Genomic DNA, 24,597 nt, shown 5'->3' with positions numbered 1-24,597 from the left:
AACTTACAGTAAAGTACTGTCAGCTGCAGAAACCCGAAATTTACTACAAACTTAGTTTAACATCTGTATTTATTTTTACAACAAACTACTTCAAGAATTAGTGTTGAAAACGTTACTGGCATGTTCATGGTAAATTACTGGCAGATAAATTCACAGATATTTTACAATTTATTTTACAGTATCTGTATTGTGTTGTGCCTTCATTGATGTAAATTAATTTAAAGCTGCAGACTGATTGTTTTGCCCTGAATTAACTGGGTGAATTTTAATTGGCACAACAAATAAAAGACGCTGGATCACTAAAATGTCTCCGCATTTGGTCAAAAAAAAACAAACAAAAAAAGAACCCAGAAATAAAACAAGAGCCGTGTGGGTAACACTCATCTCTATTCATCATGTTTGACGCCAACCACAATTATGTTTGTAAAATCTCTCATTTGCACAGGAGTGACCATGGCGATGGCTAAGTATAGCCAGTAGCCCATCACCGCAACGCGTAGGATGACTAATGGAAGAACATAATTGCGGTGGGCTATAAGTATCCACAGGAGGCAGCAGCGGACACGTGGGGGCTACCGACTGATGACAGGCGTCCGTTTTGTTGCCTGCTGCAGTAAAAGCCGCTGCACATTCACTTAGTGCTGGTAAAAAAGACGTGAGAGCTGCGTGTCAGTGTATGTGTGAAGTCATACAAAGGCATCAGTGTGAGTCAGAGGCAACAGTCGGGTTGCAGAACAGAAGAAGGGACTGTTAGCATAACTGTGAATTTGGATAATCTTAGAAACAGATCGGTTCGTCTGATGGTGCGGCGGCGCTGGAGAACTGTCACAAATAGTTCTGTCACACCCAGAACTGTGTGTGTGTGTGTGTATGTTTGTTTATAATGTCTTGTGGGGACCATTTTCCTGACACAACTACGTTATGGGGACCACTGCTCCTTGTGGGACCGAAGCCTGTTCCTCACTAGGGGACACACTGTTTTTGGGTCAGGGGTCAGATTTATGACTATGGTGTGAATTGATTTTTGTTTAGGGTTGGGGTTATGATAAGTGTAAAGTTTAGGCTGTAGAAATGAATGGAAGTCAATGGAAAGTCCCAAGAAAGATAGCGACACAAACGTGTGCGTGCGTGTATTTTAAAAACTGTAAGAACAAACCCTAAAAAATGTGTCAGTTCTTTTATAAAAATTTATGAAATTTTTATAAATTTCATCAATTTTATCAGGAATTGTTCCAAAAAGTCAAAAGTATCAACTATGTCAGATAGTCCTTTTATAAAAATTGATTAAACATTAATACACGCCCTATTTTTCAACTTTTTATGGGCTATATCAGGAATTGTTCCAAAAAGTCAAAAGTATCAACTATGTAGCTCTAGTTATTTTGGAAAAAAATAGAAGTTAATCAAATTCAGTCCTTATATTATACTTTAAAAATCGTTTAAAGATATTTGATTATTTCAGAGAAAACACTTTTGTCTGTTTCCTCAATGTACAAGGGTCTCAATAAAATTGGGCTTTTAGACAATCAATCAATTCATCAATCAGCTTCAACACAGACATACTACTAAATGGTGAAAAAGCATAACAATTTAAAGGCATTTATTGCCAAACCGTAACCCTTTATTTAGACGCTTTAATTATGTTGCTTTACTGTTTCACTGCTCTCATCAAAACCCAGAGAAAGTTAATTTCCTGATCTACGAGCAAAACAGGAGACAGATATTGTCTGTGTTCCCTAAAAAACAACAACCAGAGATACAAAAAATCCATAATTATAAATAGACTAATTTACTCAATCTGCTCTGTAAAATATTAACAAAGAGACAGCTTTACGCCTACAGCAGGTTCAGACTATGATCAGACAGGCTTTATGTAAAATAGTTTCCGTTTAGCTAACAAAGGAAAACTGTCACAATTATGAAGCCACTATCAAAATCCCTGTTTCAGTCAGACGATTCCTCTGCAGTAAATCACCTGAAGCTGGTTTCAGTCTGATTTCAGAAAAATTAACATAACCATAGATGATCAAATATTAAATCTCTACATGTGAGAAGCTCCCCCCACATGTGATCAAATGTGGAATACTACCAAAAAAAAGAGAAAAAATATGGTTTTTAACAACTAACAAATCAACATTGAAGAAAAATGTGAGCATCATAAAACTGAAAGCCCCCGAGAAATTCTGGGAAAGACATTTTTAAAAAGTTTTTCTTAAATTCCTTTTCTATTTTACGGACCGTGTTCTCCCTTTTCTGATCTGACCGGACCTTGATGACTCACTGGCTCAGAGCGAAATGTTGCACGAACATCACCTCTTACAAAACGTTGTTTTGGTGAAGGGCTGTTAGGTAAGACATTTTTTTACCAGGATGCTTTAAATGCTTGACTGAAAAAGGAGCAGTTTGCAAAATTAATTTTTAAAAAAGCTTTGTGTGGAATGATATAAGAATATTTTTGAAATGCTGCGTTTCAAAAATATTGAATGTGTGTGGAAAGGAGACCATCAACATGTTGTTGGTGTCTGTCACTTTAAGCTTTTTCCACACAGCCTGGTCTCTAAATACTGACAGACACTAAAGGATCATCCTCCATTTTCAGATTGTGTTAGAGTGACCACAAGAGGACAAAAGCCTGCATTATTATTGTAATCATGCTGCAGAAACATTTGTCATTTTATTCACATCAAATAACTTTACGTCATCGTCTGGCAATCAGAAAGTTAGCTATTTCTGTCTTACCTGAGGTAAGGTTACTGGAATTATTTACATTTGATGAATGACAAACTATGAGATTTTTTTTTTAAATTCAGATGTTTATGTAAATTGAATTAATATTTAATAGAATTGTCTTTCAAGGTGCATAACTTGGGTCAAACATTTCAAATATCTCTAAGCTTTAACTTCCTGGTTGACTTTTTGAGATTTCACCTCAATATTCCAACAATGTTTTACTCTCCATTCTACCTATTTTGTGAAGTAAATCAGTCACAATAAGTGGTCAAACATTTCCATTTTAGTTTCATCAGACCACAGGAAGAGTTTGCAGAAAAGAAAGTTTTGATCTTCAAAGACATTTTGAAAACGTAATCTGACTTCTGTCACTTGGACTTCTCCTGTCTGAGTAGCCGTTCAGTCCAAACCAGTAAACGACTTTGTTTCGATTGTCGACTTTGGTTTGATTTGTTCTGCGGTTGATATGCACATTTTGGACAGTGTGTTTCATGGATATTCCCAATTTGTACAAACTTGCATATTCATTTCTGAACAGAAGAATACAGCATCTAGAAAAACGAACGAGTCATCAGAAATGAACTCAGCGATATGTAGAAATGAACGTGTCAAAGGGCTCCATCGCTGCACCAGGATCCGTTTCAACTCCCACTAGCTAATTACCTGCTTTCTTTTGCCCTGGAGCTCTGTCAGGTGGCAAATCCTCGGCTTCCCCTCAACCTTTAGTTAACTTGGGCACATTCGGCTGCTTCAGCTCCACCGTCGCCACATCGACTCTTTTCCTGAGGGAGATCCATAGGCGCTGTAGCTATGATTAAACTCATTTGACTTAAAAATGAGCTCCTCTTGCCGACCTTCGAGTCTTAATGCCTGCCCTCCATCTAGTGTAAAAAATACATTAACCAATATTATCGTCAGGAATTAGTGGGAGTAAAATGTAGTCAGTGAAGCAAGACGTCAACTTCAACAGATTAAATGAGATCAATTATGTAACTTTTTAACAGTTATATCAGTTTCAAACTATTTAAGTGTTGGGAGCAGCTCATATATCATAATGAGAAAGTTTATGATGAGTGAAATTAAAGCTGCAGTATGTAACTTTTATAACAGTTTATTTTAAATATTTGCTAAAACTATCATTTTGCCATGACAGCATAAGATAAAATAATATGTGAAAAAACTGGAGCTCTTTTGCTCCAGTCAGAGCCAGGAGGAGGGTTTTAGCGCTGTCAATCAAGCTCATGTATGTGCCACTCAAATCCTCCGCCTCGCTCTCTGCTAGTTCACCACAATGGACCCCGGCCCGAGTGCTAAGGGTAGTTAGCATGACCACCAATGACACCAGATAAACAGTTTTCCTGTAACTGCATCAGCACGTTGAGCAGCACGTACATGAGTCTAATTGACAGCGCCAAGACACTCCTCCTGGATCTGATTGGTTGTTTTTTTTTTTTGGCTGTGAGCGGACCATGATAGTAGCGCTGGGAGGAGGTTGATTGTTTTCTCACAGGTTATGAGTCTCATATCACGACATGGCGACAGTTTAAACACAGATGTAAAAAACATATTTTTGTAAAAGTTAACACACTGCAACTTTAAGCTAAAACGTTTCTACATGTACACCAAACCGGAGCGTTGCGTCTCTCCACAATAAAAGCATGTTGTTGATACGGTGGGTCGGGTCCTTTGTGGTAACAAGAGGCTGATTCAGGAGGAGCGTCTTTACTGTCAGCGTAAGCAACAATGTCTCCCACTTTATTCTGCCGTGCTTGTAGCTGGGCAATGTTGTCCCACAAGAGCAATTTTCCTTTATTGGCTTGGACACCTCGTTGCGCTCGCCAGACAGTAAAATCAGTGGCACAAAAGTTACAAGGCTGCACACTCTGAGTGATAAACTGGAAACACAAAAAACATGCTAAACTGCAAGTGAAGAGAGATTTTCTGCAGAAATCAGGGTGAGACCTCCTCCTCTTAATGCTTACATAAGCAGCGTTATGTTTGAAACTGATTTTGAAAAAGTGTCTGTTATAATATTAGCATGAATGAATCATCAAACTGATTTAACCAGGTGGTTGAAAGGTTTTACCAGGACAGATTTTGGATATTTTATTATTTTCAGACAGTAGCCTGGTTGCACCAACACTTGACCATGACAATAACTGTTTATAGTGAACATCGTATCTGCCTGTATTCATAAGAATGTATCCACTAAAGGTAAAAACTCACCAATTCTTTAAAGTGTGAAAGAATTTGAGTTTTCCAAGGCTTTGTAGAGAATTGGCTATTATCCAGACAGAAGTCTAAAATATTTCAGAAATCCTAAGAAAGGATTCATTGGGTTTTTAGCAATTTAAAATAGTTGTGTTTACGTGATCATGCTTCACAGCAGTTTGTCAGTTAGCTTAGTCATTTTTCTCTGCCTAAACATGCTGCTATGACCCAGACAGGATCATAACCAAAACTATGGAGCTCATCTGGATTTTAAGTGGTTGACCAATACAAGGTAGGTGTTTCATTAACAGGTTGATGATGCATGGTTTCCTTTTTATATCTTTATTTTGTATGATCTGTAGTTGTACTGAGCAATCCTTCCAGGAAGTTGCGATCGCAGGTTCCGATTTCCATCAGTCAACGCAACTTTTCCGCCAATCTGATGGATCAACTCGACATTTTCTGTGTTTCCTACTTTCCTGACCAATCGCTGCTCTGCTGAGTTTTAGCTAATTTCCTTTAGCCCCGTACTATTTTAACTTCCTGTTTCACAACATCTCTTGAAACCTGTGACATGCAGGATGCTGCAGTTTTTGGCTGTAGTGGGCGAACAGTTCATGCTAACTGGAATGACCTCAGGACATTATTCAGGGTGTTATTTGAAGAAGCTACTTGAAAATGTTACTTAAGATCTATATATTAACTATTTTCTTGTTTGGGGGGGAAGGTTATGTGCTTAAAAGAAATTTGATCGCAATCTTTTGAAAAAGGTGCAGCAAAATCTGTCAATTAATGCGGCAACAATGACCAAAAACACACATAGCAACATCCTGGAGGGACTGAGTAACGCCTCCTAAGCACATTGCAGAACCAGCAAAAACTAATGGTTTTTTGTGTGTGTTTTCTCTCTGTAATTATTGCACATAAGGAAAACACTTTTCTTGATTGCAAAGTAGCTCACATCCACTGTTGCTATGGCTTTATGCTTAAAGGTCATTGGGAAAATCTCTACCCAGTCTCAAGTCTTTTACAGCCTCTAGCAGGTTTTCGTACACGACTGGCTTGTATTTGGCTCTACTTGCTAACTAGCTTCCAAGTCCATGGTTAAGAAAATGTTTCCACGGGACTCTTGGCTGCTTCTCTCATTAATCGTCTCCTGTGAGCTCATTGGGTCCCAGAGGGTTTTTGTGGTTGAGCCACCATCCTCTCTTTGATTTAATCTGACGGGTTGATCAGTTCTCTCTCTGTAAAGCGAACTCTTCTAAAACCGTCGTGTTTTTGAATCAAATATCTATGAATTACCATCTCATCTCAGAGTCTTTTGGCTTCTTGTTGGTGACCCCAGTCTGAAGCAGTCTTCAGGAAGGATGTGTCAGGTTAGGTAGCATGTCTGTTTGCGCAACACTTCCAGCGCACAGGACAGACTGCTCAGCAAAGAGTTGAACTATGTCCAAGCAGCTCTCAAGCGTCATGCTTGGGCACCCTGCGATCACACCTCTCCCACACAACCCCTCTCCCCAGCCCCCCAACACACACAAACACACACACACACACACACACACACACACACACACACACACACACACACATACTTGTATTAGGTGAAACGTGAGGACCATTTTTAGCGAGTGACTAGGTGGTTACGCGTGGGGACTCAACTTTCTAAATGAGCTAAAGACTCCATTTTAGGTTTGGATTTTTTTTAGGGACATTGGAACATGAAATATCATCTTTAACATAAAAATTTATAAAGTTTAGAAAATCAAAAATCTGTCAGGTTTTGGGTGCACGTGGGGACTTGTCCTTCACCAACTACCACCAGGTGGCACTGTGTAATTTTTGTGAACACAGTTTGTTAAATATGAGCAATCCTAGTTGTTTTAAGTCAATAAACTGCATTATATTAGATTTGTTTTTGTTTAATGTTATTTTAAGTTCCTGGTAACCTGCTTAAAGCCAACCATCAATATTGGACTGCATTTTCAGGTTGTATGTGAACCATTTTATTACACAATTTCCAGATATACGTAGTACAATTCAACATGGATATACATATATGAAATGGATTCATTGATTTGCATCCATAAACATTAACATACACACTTCCTCTTCTATGAAAGTATGCATACATACTTGGATTACAAAACTTGACTGCAGCTGTCTCAGAACTTCAAAACTGGCAGAAACTTCAAACAGATCCAGATACCAAAAAAGTCAACGCTTACCTTCTTTTGAAAGTCTCTCGTTTTAACGCATCTATGCGATTTTTCACATAGAATTTAACCCCTTGCCATGTCCTGTCCTTGAGGGCCACTGGTGAGGTTTCAATGCACTTCATACAGTCATGGCCAAAAGTTTTGAGAATGATTCAAATGTTAATTTTTACAAAGTCTACTGCTTCAGTTTTTATAATGGCAATTTGCATGTACTCCAGAATGTTATAAAGAGTGATCAGCTTAACAGCAATATTTGATTTTGGGTCCATGGCCTGGAAACTCCCCAGATCTTAATCCCATTGAAAACTTGTGGTCAATCATCAAGAGATGGGTGGACAAACAAAAACCTAGCAATTCTGACAAAATGCAAGCATTGATTGTGCAAGAATGGACTGCTATCAGTCAGGATTTAGTCCAGAAGTTGATTGAGAGCATGCCAGGGAGAATTGCAGAGGTTCTGAAGAAGAGGGGTCAACACTGCAAATACTAACTTGCTGCATTAACTCATTCTGTCAGTAAAAGCTTTTGTTACTCATAATATGATTGCAATTGTATTTCTGTATGTGATGAAAACATCTGACACATGAAAACCAGAGGGCAACAGTTAATGTGAAAATATAATATTTGTGTCATTCTCAAAACTTTTGGCCATGACTGTACACTGGGCTTTCTCAGGAACCTTTCCAGATTCAATACAGTCCATGAGCGTTTTCTCCACCGCCTGAATTTCTTCTTGGCTCCACTTGAGTCTCTTCTTTTGTGGTGGGCCTGAAAAATAATTAGGGGCACATAAGTGTTCTTCAATGAAAAAAGGTTTCAGTCTGTGTGACAGGGCAAGTTATAAAGCTATCACAAAAACATTTTTCAATCACAGCTGTAGTAAAGTATTTAATATTAAAGGGTCAGTTGTCAGCTGTAATAGTTGCCACTGATGAAGCTGACAACTAGTAATGAGTGAAAACATTAATCTCACCAGTCCTTAAAAAAGCATCAGCAGGTACCCTGCCAGCATGCCTAGGTGGGCCCCATGTGGGGGAAAGGAGGGCTGATATATGGGTCCCATATGGGTTTGTCTGCGGGTTCCACAATGGCCCGGCATGGGTTTGCCCATGTAGGGCCCATGTAGGGCCACAGCCCACATGGGCCCTACATGCCCTATATGGTGGTGGCCCACATGGGTTTGCCCATGTATGGCCCATGTGGGCTGTGGCCCTACATGGGCAAACCCATGTGGGGCCATCATGGAACCCGCGGACAAACCCACATGGTCTGCCCTCCTTTTCCCCACATGGGGCCCACCTAGGCATGCTGGCAGAGATGTGAATTATGGCATAAAAACAGAATCCGACGCTGAACAGTGAAAAATGAACACATGATGTGAAACATGATGATTAGGCAGCGCAGCAGGTGATGAGTGAAGATTACTGAGCATCAATAAATGATAAAATAAATCTAGAAACAGAAAAGAAACTAAAGTGGACATAGCAATAAACCAAGAGAGGACAATACTAATCAAAGGAAACTAAATGGAAATGAATGAAGAACAAAATGCAAGAATAAACTAAGAAACTAAAGTAAATACAGAGGAATAAACTGGTATGGCAAGGCCTTTCGAGCAATAATTAATACAGAGGACTGTATGGCAAGAATAAACAGACACTATTTCCAGATAAAAGGTAAAATAATATTGTTGAAGTGCCATGGGTTTGCTGAGACCATATCTAATATTGAGAATAAATATATCTTACAGACCATAACAGTAAATAACTTATCACTTATTTATGTTTTTAATTATATTTGATATATTTATTTCTTCAATATTATTTTTCATGTCAGTGTTAATGTCATGGTGGTGTTCAGTGACTCCATGACACTTTCAGTTTGACTCATTAGGATTTGATGAAGAACCAGATTTGTTCTTTGTAATTTCTGTTCAGTAAAACTATTAATCTATAATCAATAGACAGGTCTATATAAAGAAATAATCCATATTTCTGTCTCATATTTGTGTGGCATTAAAAGGAACTTTTGTTTTTCCACTAAAAGCTCTGGTTTGCACAGTAAATGCCATTTGGGTGAAATTTTATGGATGATGCTCTGATGTCCCATTCTCCTGAAGGCAGCACAGAGCTGCACCACAAGAAACTGACAAACACTGAACAGAAGAAGAGCTATGATTAATGTAGTTACAGTTCTATCCATGTTTTAATGCTGCAGAGTTCAGTTGGTTTGCAAATAGTCCAAAGTTTAAACTGGCATGTTGTTCATCTTTTATCTCCTCATTTTGTGGAATATTTAACAACTAGAAAATGGCACAAAATAATAATATTTTTTCCACTCTGATTGGCTGCTGTTAGGCCTACCGATGTTAACCTGAATGTTCATTGCATTTTTCTTAGACGCCTGTGAAAATAATTTCTATTCCCATGACTTTTTGTTCTCTGGGAAATTATTTCTGATGATAAATACAGAAACAAGCATAAACATCAAAACATCTACAATCATCAGTTAAAAAAAAGTGTGATACTATGATATTTATAGATAAACTTACAATCAGTTCTTGTGAGCTCAGGCACGCTCATGTCCCGTACTTCAGCTGGTGTTGGACCAAGGATGACGGTATCGTCGCTCTCATCGGATGACTGTTTCAACTCCTAAAAATTGACAAGTTTAACAGTAAAATGCCTAAATTAGCTGTTACAACTTAATACAGAGCTACAGAGTCAACTTCAACTTCATGAAGGTATTTAGAAATCCCAAATATGTCACATATTAACAGCATCAAAAGTGTACAGGCTCCATCAGATTACACTGGAGATTCTGCATTTCATGGTGCATAATATGAAAACACAGCACTTAACAGAGGGGGTGGGAGGACAAATAAAGCAAAAGCCTTACTTATATATTTAATACTAACCATGAAGTGATCCACCCAGATCTGTCACAAATACACCAAAAGCTAATATTCTGCTGTGTCCAAATTTGACAGTTAAAAATCAGACACCCACACAGGAGTTAGGTACTGACCGCAGCAAATTACATTTGGACTATGATATCCATTTTCACCTAATCTGACCTATTAACTGTAGGTTAAATGACACAAACTATGCACATTGATTTTATACTTCAACATGCAGGGTTTCCCCCAGAAAACTTGCTAAGCCCGGTGGTCGGGTGCCCAGGTGGTCCACCGTGTTTTTTGTATTAAAAGATGTTAAGTTGACAATAAAAGTAAAAATATCACTGGGTAATTATGTTATGGGAAAACATCATCATTGAACTGCTATATAAACCCACAACTAGTCTTAAAAACAACTAATCAAAAAATACAATTAAAATGAATATCAATTCTGTCCACTTCTGTTAAATCCAAATTAAGTCAGCAGCTCCATTGGGCCCCCAGAGCTTCAGGGGCCCCATAAAAGCTAATATTTTAACACAGACCACCATTTGTTTATTGAGATTATCATTGCTGCTAAATTTGACATAATGGTTTCAGCATACATAAATTAAAAGGCTTTAAATTATTTGACATTTATATGCAAGACAGTGGTTCTTAACCTTTTTTGAGGTACCAAACCCACCAGTTTCATATGCGCATTCACTGAACCCTCCTGCAGTGATAAATAAAATATGATTTCCCCAACTAGAAGAACAACTAAAGGAACAACTAGACTGTTACTAAATAAAATTAGCAAAGCTATAAGAAGTCAATAACAGATGAATGTATAAAGGAAAGCAGTTGAACTGGGTCCTACCAAAACATCTCCCGCTGTCAGAGATGACAACACAAATCTTTATTTCTTTGGATATTTAGAAACAACTGGCATTTGAAATAAAATAACTGCAGGAAAGATGTGTTGAGCCTTTTCTTTGTTTAAGAAAAACCTGACTGTGTACTCTTAAATCAAACATTAACTGATATTGTGTTAGCTTCTTCTAATCTAGGCAATTAAAATCAGGTAAATCCTCTTTCACACCTCCAGGGGCAGATCTACTGGGGTGGCATGGGGAGGCAGTTGCCACCCCATGTTTTTGTTTTTTGACAGATTTCTGCTTGTCCTGCATTGGGATAAAATTATTTTCTGGACACAATGATTTTCTGGACACAATGAGTCACAAAGCGATTAGTCCAATCCAGTAATACAAATCAATTAGTAGCAGTATGAAATACATAAAAATAATTAACTATACTATATTAAGAAATTTTATTTAATCCTCAGTGCTACATGAAGCTCATTTTGAAACAATGCAAGTTAAAAACAGATTAAGTCCAATGTTAGGTCTGTGTAAGCCAAATGTGAGAGTGAGACATATCTATCTATTAGAGGTGTGCCGATCAATCGGCCATCGATCATAATCGGCCGATTTCCGTGAAAAAGTGTATGATCGGTGATCGCCGATCACGGTATTGGCACATCTCTATCTAGATTCATACTTAGATACTGGCATATGCTGCCACCCCTGAAAAAATCCCTGCCCTCCTCTTGTCACCCCATAAATATTTTGCTAGATCCGCCCCTGCACACCTCCCTTCTCTTACCTGTGCGGTTATGCACAGGTTACATTAATTTAGCTGAAACAGTTATGCAAAAACAATTTAAAAGTGGGAAAAACACTGTGGGCTAATGCATCTTTCCCTGAGATAATTCACCTTTTAAACTGGAACAGCCGTCACTCCCATCACTGGATCTGCATCTCTGGTTGGGATTTTCCTGGAAAACCCCCCCCCCCAAACATTCAATGATTATAAATGTGTCAAAGCCCTGAAATTCATTTTAACAAAGCAGATTCACTCTCTTCCCCTCAACTAAAGTTATGATGCTGAAGTTAGTTTCTAATTCACAGCTCTTCCCCAAATATCCCAACCTTTATTATTCTAAAGAGAATGTAGTCTGGTGTAATGTGCCCTGAAGGCCCCCCTCCCAGCAGAATCAACCTTTACCCACAAGGTATCCATTTACTTCAGCCTCGTGTTTTAGATCCTCATGTCTATCGTCTCTCCATTCAAAACACATGCAAAAAAGCAAAAACCCTCTTCAATCACACAAGCAGGGTGACTGAAAATAGTGCATATTTCATTATTTCTGCTTTATGAGGTTTGCAATTTGCTAACTTAGCTTTTTATATTTTGCATTTGAGTTATTTTTTGAGCAGTCATATTTTAATAACATATTTTTTAGGTTATCACTTTTATTTTTCTTGTAAGACTGCACATCAATAAATTGAAAATAAAACATGCATGTTTCTTATTAGCTGTACTAGGCTAATGTAAGCTAGCCATCCAAGTGAAGCACAATTGAAACAGTTTTTACAGATCAACACGTTTAAACAGCATTTAAAAGTATATCTGACCGAGTGATATAATGGATAAAAACTAGGAGTCCATTAAGATAACTATAATCTTACCATTTTTTTAGCTCATTCCTCGTCATATGTCGCTCCTCATTCCTCGGATGTGTTAGCATGAATCCCCTCCTTCGGTGTGCAGTAGTCAAAAAGGAGCGCTTGATTTTTCCTCCGGCACACGCCGGAGTTTCTGCTTGGTTGCAAAAAGCATTGAGCTGAGGTTGACGGCCCAGCCCTGTGTTAATAACTAATGACACCTTAACTTTGGCGTCACAACTTTCCCGCGCCATCAATTAAGTTTTAAAACTATGAAATTAATAAGTTACATTTTATTATCTCCCACAGTAATGCTTCAGGAGACAAAATTATTCTTTGTAATGGAAATTTTGTAGGTTCAACACCAGTCAATTCTGCAAAGTTTGAGAGCAAGTTATGGAGGAATGTTGAGGGGGGATGGGCATGGGTGAGGTGGGGACGTCAAATCTCAGGAAGTGTGTGAGATGGCAGCCATTACAGAGAGACTGGGGATAGAGGCTATAGCATATCAGAAAAACAAGATGTGGAAAAATAAATATATAAATTAGGAAAGTTGAAAGAAAGTGACTGAAGAAATGTGAGCCAGTCAACTTGTTTGATTAGCATACTGATTTTGTTATTTTCCCACCGTTCTTTATCTTCAACCAAGCATGTTGAGGGGGATGGGCATGGGTGAGGTGGGGACGTCAAATCTCAGGAAGTGTGTGAGATGGCAGCCATTACAGAGAGACTGGGGATAGAGGCTATAGCATATCAGAAAAACAGGATGTGGAAAAATAAATATATAAATTAGGAAAGTTGAAAGAAAGTGAAGAAATGTGAGGTGGTCAACCTGTTTGATTAGCATACTGATTTTTTTTATTCTCCAACCATTCTTTATCTTCAACCAAGCATGTTGAGGGGGGATGGGCATGGGTGAGATGGGGACGTCAAATCTCAGGAAGTGTGTGAGATGGCAGCCATTACAGAGAAACTGGGTAGATGGCTATAGTACATAAGAAAAACTATATGAGGAAATGTGAGCCAGTCAACCTGCTTGAGTTGCATGCGGATTCTTTATTTCTCTTCTCCCACCATTCTTTATTGTCAACCAAGCATTTTCCTTAAAAAGTTCAAACATGCTATACTTTATAGTTCAGCATGTTTCCCTCCAGGCCATGGAGGGAATGTTGAGGGGGGATGGGCATGGGTGAGGTGGGGACGTCAAATTTCAGGATGTGTGTGAGATGGCAGCCATTACAGAGAAATTGGGTGGAGGCCTATTGTAGATAAGGAAAACTATATGTGGATAAATATGTGGATAAGATTATACTATTATACTATTATTATACTACTATATATTACTATTATTATACTACATGTGGATAAATATGTGGATAAGATTTTTATTTCTGTTAAATTTTGTATGGGTAAGTCACTTAAAATGATGGACAACACTGCATAACCTTTACATAAAACAAAGAGCAAATAAAGGATTGTGTTCAGCAGAAAGCTTCTGCACTTAATGCACCTAATACTGTCATTTCTACTAAGCAGGCCTAAACATGACCTGTTTGACTTGACTAATGAACATGGAGTGAAATACTTTCTCTTTAGGAATTATTCAATTAGTTTTAATTCAATTTCCAGACATAGAACTGCTATGTTTACCATTTTATTAAGATTCCTGTTTCTTTCAGTCATACCATTCCCCTAGCACACAATGGGATAGAACAGTACCCCATTCCTAGAACTGTTTGATAGAACGTCAGACTTGTCGCATGAAGAATCAGAATCACTTTTATTGCTATTGCTAGTATACAGGGTCATGTGTTAGGAAATTGCTTTGATATATTGATGCAAAATATGACTAAAAAGTAAAAATATGTATGCATGTGCAGAATAGCAGGTAGATAAAGTGGCAGTGTTATGCAACATTCAATTATCTATTGTTAACAGTCTAATGGCTGAGGTAAAGAAGCTGTTCTTGAGAAGTGTTAGTTGCAATCCAACCTGCACGACCTACATCCCTGAAGTACAGGTCATGTAAATGTTGGAGGTTGCACCCAATCACCTTTTCATCAGTATGCATGATGTGTTGTAATCTAGGTTTGTCCTTGGTTGTGGTTCCATTGTACCCAGTGACAGAGGTGGTGAGGACGGACTTGATGATGGCTGTGTTAAACTGCACCAACACTCAATTGGCAGTTTGAGTTCTCTCAGCTGCCATAGCTAGAACAACTTGTTCTGGGCCTTTATGATAAAGGAGCTGATGGTTGGCTCCCACTTGAAGTCCTGGATGATGGTGATGTCCAGGAAGCAGAATGAGTCCAAATTGGAGATAGAAAGGACTCTGAGAGGGGATGATGGGTCTGTGACTTTCCTAAGTCCATCATTAACTCCACTGTCTTCTGGGTATTGAGCTTGAAGTAGCTGCACCAAGCCACCACCTCTAGTGTGACCCTTTTTTATTTTAGTTTCCAACTCCTTTATCCATGGAGGGTATTCTCTCTGTGTTATGGCCACTCTTCCATCACAAAGGTCCAGAAAACAAAAATGCCAGAGTAGTCCTTCAGGAGAAGGTTTTTGACTCACTCAAAAACAATAAAAAGCACTCACGGAGACTTTTCCTGTGTCAAAGGAGTTTCTTTTACTTATAAAAATAACAAAAAATAATCTCCGAGTTGACTTCAAATAAAACGTTAATTTGCGGTACAAAAACTCTGTTTCACTCCTCACTCCTTCACCCAACAATCAGATCAGCCCCAACAGCTGCTTCTGCCTGTTAATCACTGCAGGAGGAGGGTCTAAGCAAAACAAATAAATACATACATAAATAAATAAATAAATATACAACAATAGAGGTACAATACAACTGGAGGTGGGGCACAATGGCGAGCGCCTGGTGGCCGGGCTTTTACCCACGGAGCCCGGCCGGGCTCAGCCCGAAGAGGAGACGTGGGTCCCCCTTCCAATGGGCTCACCACCTGTCGGAGGGGCCAAAGGGGTCGGGTACAATGTGTAATGGGCGGCGGCCGAAGGAGGGGACCCTGGCGGTCTGATCCTCGGCTGCAGAAGCTGGCTCTTGGGACGTGGAACGTCACTTCTCTGGTGGGGAAGGAACAGGTGCCAGTGTGCGAGGCTGAGAGGTTCTGGGTAGAACCTCTCAGCTTGAAGTAGCTGAGAGGTTACTCGAAAGGGTAGCCTCCTTCCGCCTACGGGTGGGGGTAAGAGTTCTGACTGTTGTATGTGCTTATGGGCCGAACAACAGTTCAGATTACCCACCCTTCTTGGAGTCCTTAGAGGGGGTACTGGAGAGTGCCCCTCCTGGGGACTCCCTTGTTCTGCTGGGGGACTTCAACGCTCACGTGGGCAATGACGGTGAGACCTGGAGGGGCGTGGTTGGGAGGAACGGCCCCCCCAATCTGAACTTGAGTGGTGTTCTGTTATTGGACTTCTGTGCTCGTCACGGATTGTCCATCATGAACACCATGTTAAAGCATAAGGGTGTCCATATGTGCACTTGGCACCAGGACACCCTAGGCCGCAGGTTGGATGATCGATTTTGTCGTCGTTTCATCGGATCTGCGGCCGTATGTCTTGGACACTCGGGTGAAGAGAGGTGCGGAGCTGTCCACTGACCACTACCTGGTGGTGAGTTGGCTCCGGTGGTGGGGGAGGAAGCCGGTCAGATCTGGCAGGCCCAAACGTGTAGTGAGGGTCTGCTGGGAACGTCTGGCGGAGTCCCCTGTGAGACGGAGCTTTAACTCTCATCTCTGGCAGAACTTCGAACACGTTCCGGGGGAGGTAGGGGACATTGAGTCTGAGTGGACCATGTTCCGTGCCTCAATTGCCGAGGCGGCTTATCGGAGCTGTGGCCGCAAAGGTTGTTGGTGCCTGTCGCAGCGGCAACCCTCGAACCCGTTGGTGGACGCCTTCGGTGAGCGATGCTGTCAAGGAGTCCTATCGGGCCTTTTTGGCCTGTGGGACTCCAGAAGCAGCTGATGGGTACTGGCGGGTGAAGTGGCATGTGGCTCAGGTGGTCGCTGAGGCAAAAACTTGGGCATGGGAGGAGTTTGGAGAGGCCATGGAGAAAGACTTCCGTACGGCTTCGAGGCGATTCTGGTCCACCATCCGGCGTCTCAGGAGGGGGAAGCAGTGCAGCACCAACACTGTTTATAGTGGGGGCGGTGTGCTGCTGACCCCGTCCCATCAACTCGGGCCGTGGGCCGTTGGGCGGAATACTTCGAAGACCTCCTCAATCCCACCAACATGCCTTCTGTTGAGGAAGCTGAGCCTGGGGACTCTGGGTCGGGCTCTCCAATCTCTGGGGACGAGGTCGCCGAGGTGGTCAAAAAGCTCCTCGGTGGCAGGGCCCCGGGGGTGGATGAGATCCGCCCGGAGTTCCTTAAGGCTCTGGATGTTGTAGGGTTGTGTTGGCTCACGCGTCTCTGCAATATCGCATGGACATCGGGGGCAGTTCCCCTGGATTGGCAGACTGGGGTGGTGGTCCCCCTGTTCAAAAAGGGGGACTGGAGGGTGTGCTCCAATTACAGAGGGGTCACACTCTTAAGCCTCCCTGGTAAGGTCTATTCAGGGGTTCTGGAGAGGAGGGTCCGTCGGATAGTCGAACCACGGATTCAGGAAGAGCAGTGTGGTTTTCGTCCTGGTCGTGGAACACTGGACCAGCTCTACACCCTCAGTAGGGTCCTGGAGGGTTCTCTGTTGCCACTGATCAGAGGCAAACAATCTACATAAGTTACTTTTAATGGTTTTGATAACCTCATCAGAATAATGTTTCTGGTTGTCGGCAGCAGTGATACTGAACCAAAGAGGTGAAATTTTATCCTGTAAACCTCAAGAGGTTTACTAATGTCCCCTTCTGGCCACCACAGAAACCTCAGAAAGTCCCTGTCCTTTTCATCAACATAAACTTGATAAAACATTGCCTCAATGTCTGCCATAACAGTGATTGCTTCTTGGCGAAACCTTAACAGTACCCCAATCAGGGTGTTTGTTAAATCAGGACCTTGGAGATGTTTCTTGTTCAGAGAGGTTCCTTGAAATGAGGATGTGCAGTCAAACACCACCCTCAGTATGTTCTTTCGCTTATGGTAAACGCCATGATGCGGAATGTGCCAGACATGTCCATTCTCCCTAGTGACTTTGGTGCTGCTTGGCTGAAATATGTGGAATTTAGAGCCAAATGAATGGCAATGGCTTGCTATATTGTGTGGGCATGGGGAAGTCACCTTCCAGTGTAAACTTGTTGAGCTTTAAAGCAAGTAAGACCAATTTTTCTGGTATCTGCCTCAGTATCATCTTGATTAGATCAAGGGAGTCAGAAATGGAACTTTCAAAGGAAAAAAACAGACTTCTTGTTCTGATAGGGTGTGCATTTATGTCATCATATGACCAAATAGTATCATTTGGCATACCACATGGATCACTCATTGTTTGGTATAAATCAGTCTTTCTTTAAGAAAGTTATAGATTTTCCAAATTTATGGTATGAAGCTCAAAGTTAAGGCCTGGCCATGCCCCTTTAACATCCACAAAAACAAAAAAAAAATTGATAATCATTACTCCCCAACACCTTAATGCAGTGGTTCTTAATCTTTTTTGAGGTACCAAATCCATCAAATTCATATGCGCACTCGCTGAACCCTTATGTAGTGATAAACAAAATTATTTTTTTCAAAATTCAAGACATAGGGGGTGACCCAATTAGAGTCTATTTGGGTCACCCCAAGATCACTAAGTCTTCTTCAAAGGTAGAGTCTCTGATAACAGTTCTTCAAAATATAGTCAGTGTTTTCAGTTGAGCTGACTGTCCAGGAACGACCCAAGGTATTTAAAATTTGCCACAATTTCAACAGGTTGACCATCGAGAGAAACTGGATCCACTTTAAGGTCTTGTTTAGATCAAATAATTAGCTCTACATTCTTAAGAGAATGAAAAATTAATAATAAATAAAGACTTTGCAGTATTCTGATTTAGTAATGTAATCCTTCTAGTGCAGGCTCCCAATCTGCCTCTGCGCGAAAGAACGCACACCTTTAATATGTCCTGAGACGCAGGCGGAGTGTCAGGGTCAGACATTGTTAATGATCACACAATCCCTTCACTTTCAAATAAGTTCATCCATAAACATCCTTTTTTGTTGCAATTCTTTTCCAAAATCCACAACTTTGCTTTCTGTGGCGATTGATTGTTTCTCTGCAGCGCAGCTGCACTTTCATTCATAAACTCAATCAGCTGATTTTACTCACTGCCCGCTGGCTGCTTTCTTTGTTCTTCTGTGAGTGATCGGCTGGATCCCACAACTTTGTGCTTTTCTTCAAGTCGTCGGTGAAGGTTTTTGTACTTGTTATGGCCACTCTTGCATCACAAAGGTCCAGAAAACAAAAATACCAGAGTAGTCCCTCAGGAGGAGGTTTTCGACTCATTCAAAAACAATAAAAAGCACTTGGGGAGACTTTTCCTGTTTCAAAGGAGTTTCTTTTGCTTATAAAAATAACAAAAAATAATCTCTGAGTTGACTTAAAATAAAACGTTAATTTGCGGTACAAAAACAATTTCACTCCTCACTCCTTCACCCAATAATCAGATCAGCTCCAACAGCTGCTTCTGCCTGTTAATCACTGCAGGAGGCTGACTGAGTAATTATGTTACCACCCCCATGCCACTAGAGGCAGTAGCAACCCCGAAAAGAATTTGGTACAGAATTTGGTAAAAACTGTGAGCTTTGCTGAAGTAAGAAAAGACACAAGTTCAAATTCATGCTGAGAAGTGGAGCTTCTTCAATCAGTGCGGCAGAGGCTCCACTGAACCCCTGAGACCGACTGATCAAACCCCTGGGGTTCGAATGAACTCACGTTAAGAACCACTGCCTTAATGTCATATTGACCAAATTTGAAGATAGCTCAGAATCTGTAGGAGTTTGTTGAAGTTCGACATGTATGAAAAGTCAAAAATGCCAAAAAATTTGACCCAAAATGGCAACATTTCCTCCAAAAGGCTTTTTTTCTTGTTTCAGTGGGTCCTACCGATGTACCAAATTTCAGCTCTTTACTATTTGCCAGTTAACTTGAGTTTCAATAGTGTGTGTGCGCTTAGCTTCTCAAAGCTAAGAGCGCAGCTTTGAGCTAAGCTGCTTATTTAATATTTATAATAATAAATAATAAATTTATTTATTACAATAAATTTATTATTATTTATTGTAATAAATTTTATTTAATTTATTGCAATAAATTAAATAAAAAAGTAAATACTGGTAAACTTCACTTTAAATTGCAATAAAATAAATTAAATGAAAAATACTCCATTAATCCCACAATGTAAAAAAATAAGTTAAAAATATTACATTTTTACAGTTAAAGTTTAATTTCACCGATAAATTGCAAAACCTCTGACCGACCAATAGAGGGAGCTAGAGAGTGAGCAGATGGTGACGCACTGTTCCGGAACACCTAGCCTAATGGGGACTGCAATAATCTGTGTGACCACTAGGGGCGGTTCCCTTATACACACACACACATTTTGTCTTGGAATGGAATTCGTGGGGACTTCCTGGAAAACTTCACCAGGCATGTTTATACACCATTTTCTACTTGAAAATGGGGTTGTGCCGGTGGGGACCTCAAATTTGGTCCCCACGTGTCATCAGGTCCCCACGTGTATGCACAGAGTCAGGCTGAAGTCCCCACGCGGCAGGTAAAACAAGTACACACACACACACACACACACACACACACACACACACACACACACACCACCCTACACACCAAAATATATGCACATTTGGTCATGCCACCTTTGGAATTAACATGCAACTCAGCAGACACAGACTTCACGTAGGTAGGAGCGCATTATCTAAGCAACCACTTCATCTGCATACCGATATACGTAGATAAAATAATAATAATAAAAAAAGAGGCTCCAGCAAAAGCTGCAGGAATCTAAAAAAAAAAAAAAGAAAAAAAAAACTCAGCTTACACTAATACTCCTCACTCAATTAACAAGCAAAACAACAGCAAGGAAGTGGGAACATCACATCTACTCCCACGCAGGCAGAATGGCACTTCGGTTTTAAAGTTATGTAATAGTCCACTGGTATGAGATTACATTTATTTTGCCCTCAGAGGGGAGGTAAGTGATCATGAGCCTGTGAAATAACAGGTCTGAGTGGATAATTGATCGCTGGCCTTCCTCGTGAAGGAGCAGCTTGGCTGAAGAAAAGTGGATAATTGGCTCTAAAGATGAAAAACATTCACCAAAGCTGTTGGATTTGACTAGAAACATTTAAAGAAATAAAAATACAGCCACGTCTTTGCCTTCAATTTATCTGTAAAAAAGAAAGGAGAAAAAAAAAACACTGTGAAGGAAATGAAACCTCGACGATCATATCACATGATGGAGATCATGAATTAGCTAATTGGCAAATTATATAATAGGAGTCCCATTACGCAGGAATCCAACTGGAACTGCATTGTTTACGAAGACGTTCCCCTGCTGACCGGAAATTACGTTAAACAACAACAACAACAACAACCGCCGACGCGCTTTGAACTTGAGAAGAGAAAAGGGACCCTAAACAGGAGGAGGAAAAAAAAACCTGAAAAGGCGCACCGTGCTGCAGCCTGCGGGCGCTCGGCATGTGCCAACTCTCCACAAACTCATTTTGGATGTTTGTTTTTCTCACTTCTAATCTGGGCAGACAGCCGCACTTGCTTCTTCTTTTTTTTTTTTTCGTTCAACGAAAAAGGGAAAAAAAAAAGAGTCCAAATCCTGCCTCCCAAGCGTCTTACCTTGTATCTGAAGGTGGGAACAGGTGGTGCTGGAGCTTTCTGCTGGCTCGTCTAAGTCGTCCGAGAAAAATGCGGTGCTGAGCTTCCGAGTCCGAGCACCATGCTGCGGGAGAGGAGAGGAAAAAATGCGCATAACACTGGTGACAAGGCGGAGGAGCGCAGATTTTTAATTCTATCTGAGCATCTGAAGTGATACATAGTCACAGCAGAGACACTATGTGTGTGTGTGTGTGTGTGTGTGTGTGCGTGTGTGCCCCCTCTCCCGCCTCCATGACTGACAAAAAAAACAAAAAAAAAAAAACATAAACCAATCGCATTTACATTAAGGTACCGAAAATGTTTCATTTTTTCATACAGTGAAGAGGGCGTTACCCGTTTATTTAAACACAGGACAGATTATCTGTTAAAAAAAAATCATTTCAGACTCACACGTGGTTTTCAATTCCTAACTGTATAACATAATAACGAAAAATACTTTTTATTGTAGAATCCAATTCAATCCAATCCAATTAAAAAACACACTAACATCACACCCTCGCTTCTAATTGGGATGTGTTTATGGGGCTTTATTCGGGATAATTGAGCCACATTTAGACGTCTCACACTCCTTTTTAAAACTTTAATATTACTATATGCGTCATCTAACCGGATATGGACTTTGACGCACGGTGTGCTCTTTTTTCTCTGAGTGTGTGTGTGTGGGCTATTTGTGGATATCTGCACCATGCAGCCGTCATTCACGTTTCTGGTGACAGCGTATGCGTGATTCTACGTTTGGCCACTGGATGGCGCCAAAGGCCGTGTTTACAGACAGTCACCCAAGGCACGATTTAAATGGGAAAAGTTTTATTTTGATGTTTGTGGGAAATTCAAACGTTGTCTTTGGAGGCAGGAAGCTTTGAAAAAAAAAACAAAAAAAAACAGTTAAATAATTGAGTGCTTAGCAACAAAAAATATAAACCATTAGCATCACAGCAATCAAACCCATCATGTAACTGTATATGTAATCTGACAATTTATTTTTGGTGATGTTTCATTTTTTGCCCCCTTCACAGTATGTCAGATTCAAGTCGGGCATCTGGCTGGGCAGCTCCAAAACTTAAGGTAGAACCTGCGATCGGAAACATTTTTGGTGAAATTAAACAATTACTTTAAGCCTAAATCTGCCTGGTGCAGCATTGTATTGCTGCCTAACTACATCTGCAGCACAAAACTAGCTGGTGACTGAACAGCTGCTGCTCTGCAGATCTTAATAAATGTGTCATAATTAACCCAAAGGTTTCAAATCAGTGATTCATAAGAGCTTTGATCCAGTAAGACATTGAGCCGTTTTGAAGTCATATTCTTTTTAAAAACCAATTGAAACAACTTGAAACTGGTAATCAACCCACACTTGTTCAGCTGAGTTTTACAGGGCCACTTTTCTGACTTCTTGTGGCAGCTAGCTGTGCTGCAGTGCTAACAGTTAGCTTGTACTTAAACAGGGACAAGTAGAGGTTCAAACTGTTATTTTCATTTCTGTCCATATGGCTTCAGCTAACGGCTTTTGTTAGCATTTTTTTTGTGTAGCATTGATAAGTTTCTACATCCTTCAGCTCTCGTACCTTGAAATACATTAATAATCTCTAGGCCTTAGATACCGAGTCTCTACTGATTTTAAATGATCACCACACATCTCGCTCCCACACAGTTTAACTGATTGATGATCTGCTAGCTGGTTGTTCGGATTCTGATAACACAAGTTTATTTGTTTAAGAGCCAAAAGGAGTCTCTCAGGCTCACATTTAGGACTTTATTTAAAAAAAAAAAGAATTTTCCAACAAAATATAATTTTGCTGGTTATTTATTCAAGTCATTTGTGCTAAATGTCCTTAATCTAATTATAAAGTGAACGCAAACCCACCTATGTGAACTTTAAAACATTATTACTTTTGGATTGCGGCCAGATTACTCAATGGCTTCCAAGAAACTTTCTCGAAGTTATCCACTCTTAAAATGAAGTGTGAATCTGTAATAAAAGATGAAATAGCCTGAGAGATGCAGCTCAAAACTGCAAAAGAAGTAAGCGGAGCGTGAATTTGGGTAATTTTCTGACATAATGAGCTCTGCTTCAGCTCTGGGAGCTCCTCGGAGGACGGTCAAATGCCTTTTTATTTTATTTATTTTAAACCATAACTAACAGAATTAAGATTACAGCGATTAAACCCAGTCAGCTCATGTGGACGTTTTTATTCTTTTTTGGACTATAAAAGCTTTAAAGGATCAGTAAAAAATACTCACATCTGATCACTGACACACGCAGAAGAGACTTTGGGGTTATGATTAAAACTTTTACAGAAACTAAAACCTTTATTTATTTATTTTCTTCCCCTACACACCCTGCAGGCCTCCAGCTGTTTGCACAAATCTGTCCTGTTCACCCTTGAAGATATTTCACATGTCTGAACAGAATAATCAAAATTTAAGCCGTTCTGAACCGATGCCTGAATCCAACAATCACCACAAATCTGCCCCATGACGGAGTAACGGCTCTAAATCCTTAAAAAAAGCTGAATAAATATTCTGATTAAAGCTGCTGGATTCTCTGCTGCAGAAACAAACGTTTGGAAATTGTACCGACACGCTGGCACAGCCTGAACCTTGAACTCAGCCATGATTATTATGTAAAAGAAAAAAAAAAAAAACGTATTGATGTGTCAAAACCTCTTATTGTTACGCAAGGTAAACTCTTTAAAGTTGGTTTTTATTTTTATTATTATTTGAAGGATTAACCTTGTAAGAGTGGATTTTGAGAGCATAATATTTCTTTACTCTAGTGATGTTTGTATCCACTGAATAAATGTTTGGATTGTGAATCTCAATTTGATTCCATTTAATTAAACTTGAATTGTTCTTGTTTGTTTTGTCTGACATTATCTTTGTTCTGAGAGCTGATATTTACTAAATCTATTAAAAGAAAAAAAAATCTCTGACTGACGTCGATTTGGAAGAAATATTTCTGGTTTTAGGTCAGTTAATACCAAACATTGTATCTATATTTGCTGATATTGATCTTGTGTCTATCACATTATATATTACTAATGAGCCTCATCGGTTTTGTTGATTTGTTTAAGCTGATGCCAGTTTGGCCTTTATATCTTCCTCCTTCCCCAAAACGCCTGTGTGATAAAATTACACCTAATGCTGAAATTTTAACTTTTTCCTTCGTGCAGGATCGAAAAGGGCCCCATCTGGTCGCCTGAGCTTCAATTTAGAGACGCATCTC

The 24,597-nt window shown here is 39.9% G+C and overlaps 1 long non-coding RNA gene across 1 annotated transcript; it reads right to left on the bottom strand.

Annotated features, from left to right (window-relative positions):
* Positions 1-6,920: 6,920 nt before the first annotated feature.
* LOC148154029 (uncharacterized) lies at positions 6,921-23,096 on the bottom strand. Its single transcript, XR_015766027.1, has 3 exons — positions 11,812-23,096; positions 9,709-9,811; positions 6,921-7,925 (listed from the first exon to the last, which is right to left on the bottom strand). It is a non-coding gene; the product is annotated as an uncharacterized LOC148154029 (long non-coding RNA).
* Between the last annotated feature and the right edge of the window lie 1,501 nt (positions 23,097-24,597).

Source organism: Poecilia mexicana, unplaced genomic scaffold, assembly GCF_051168715.1.
Source record: "Poecilia mexicana isolate PSO_F unplaced genomic scaffold, ASM5116871v1 scaffold_18, whole genome shotgun sequence".
Classification (NCBI taxonomy): domain Eukaryota; kingdom Metazoa; phylum Chordata; class Actinopteri; order Cyprinodontiformes; family Poeciliidae; genus Poecilia; species Poecilia mexicana.
This window is presented reverse-complemented; position numbering and strand designations above follow the sequence as displayed.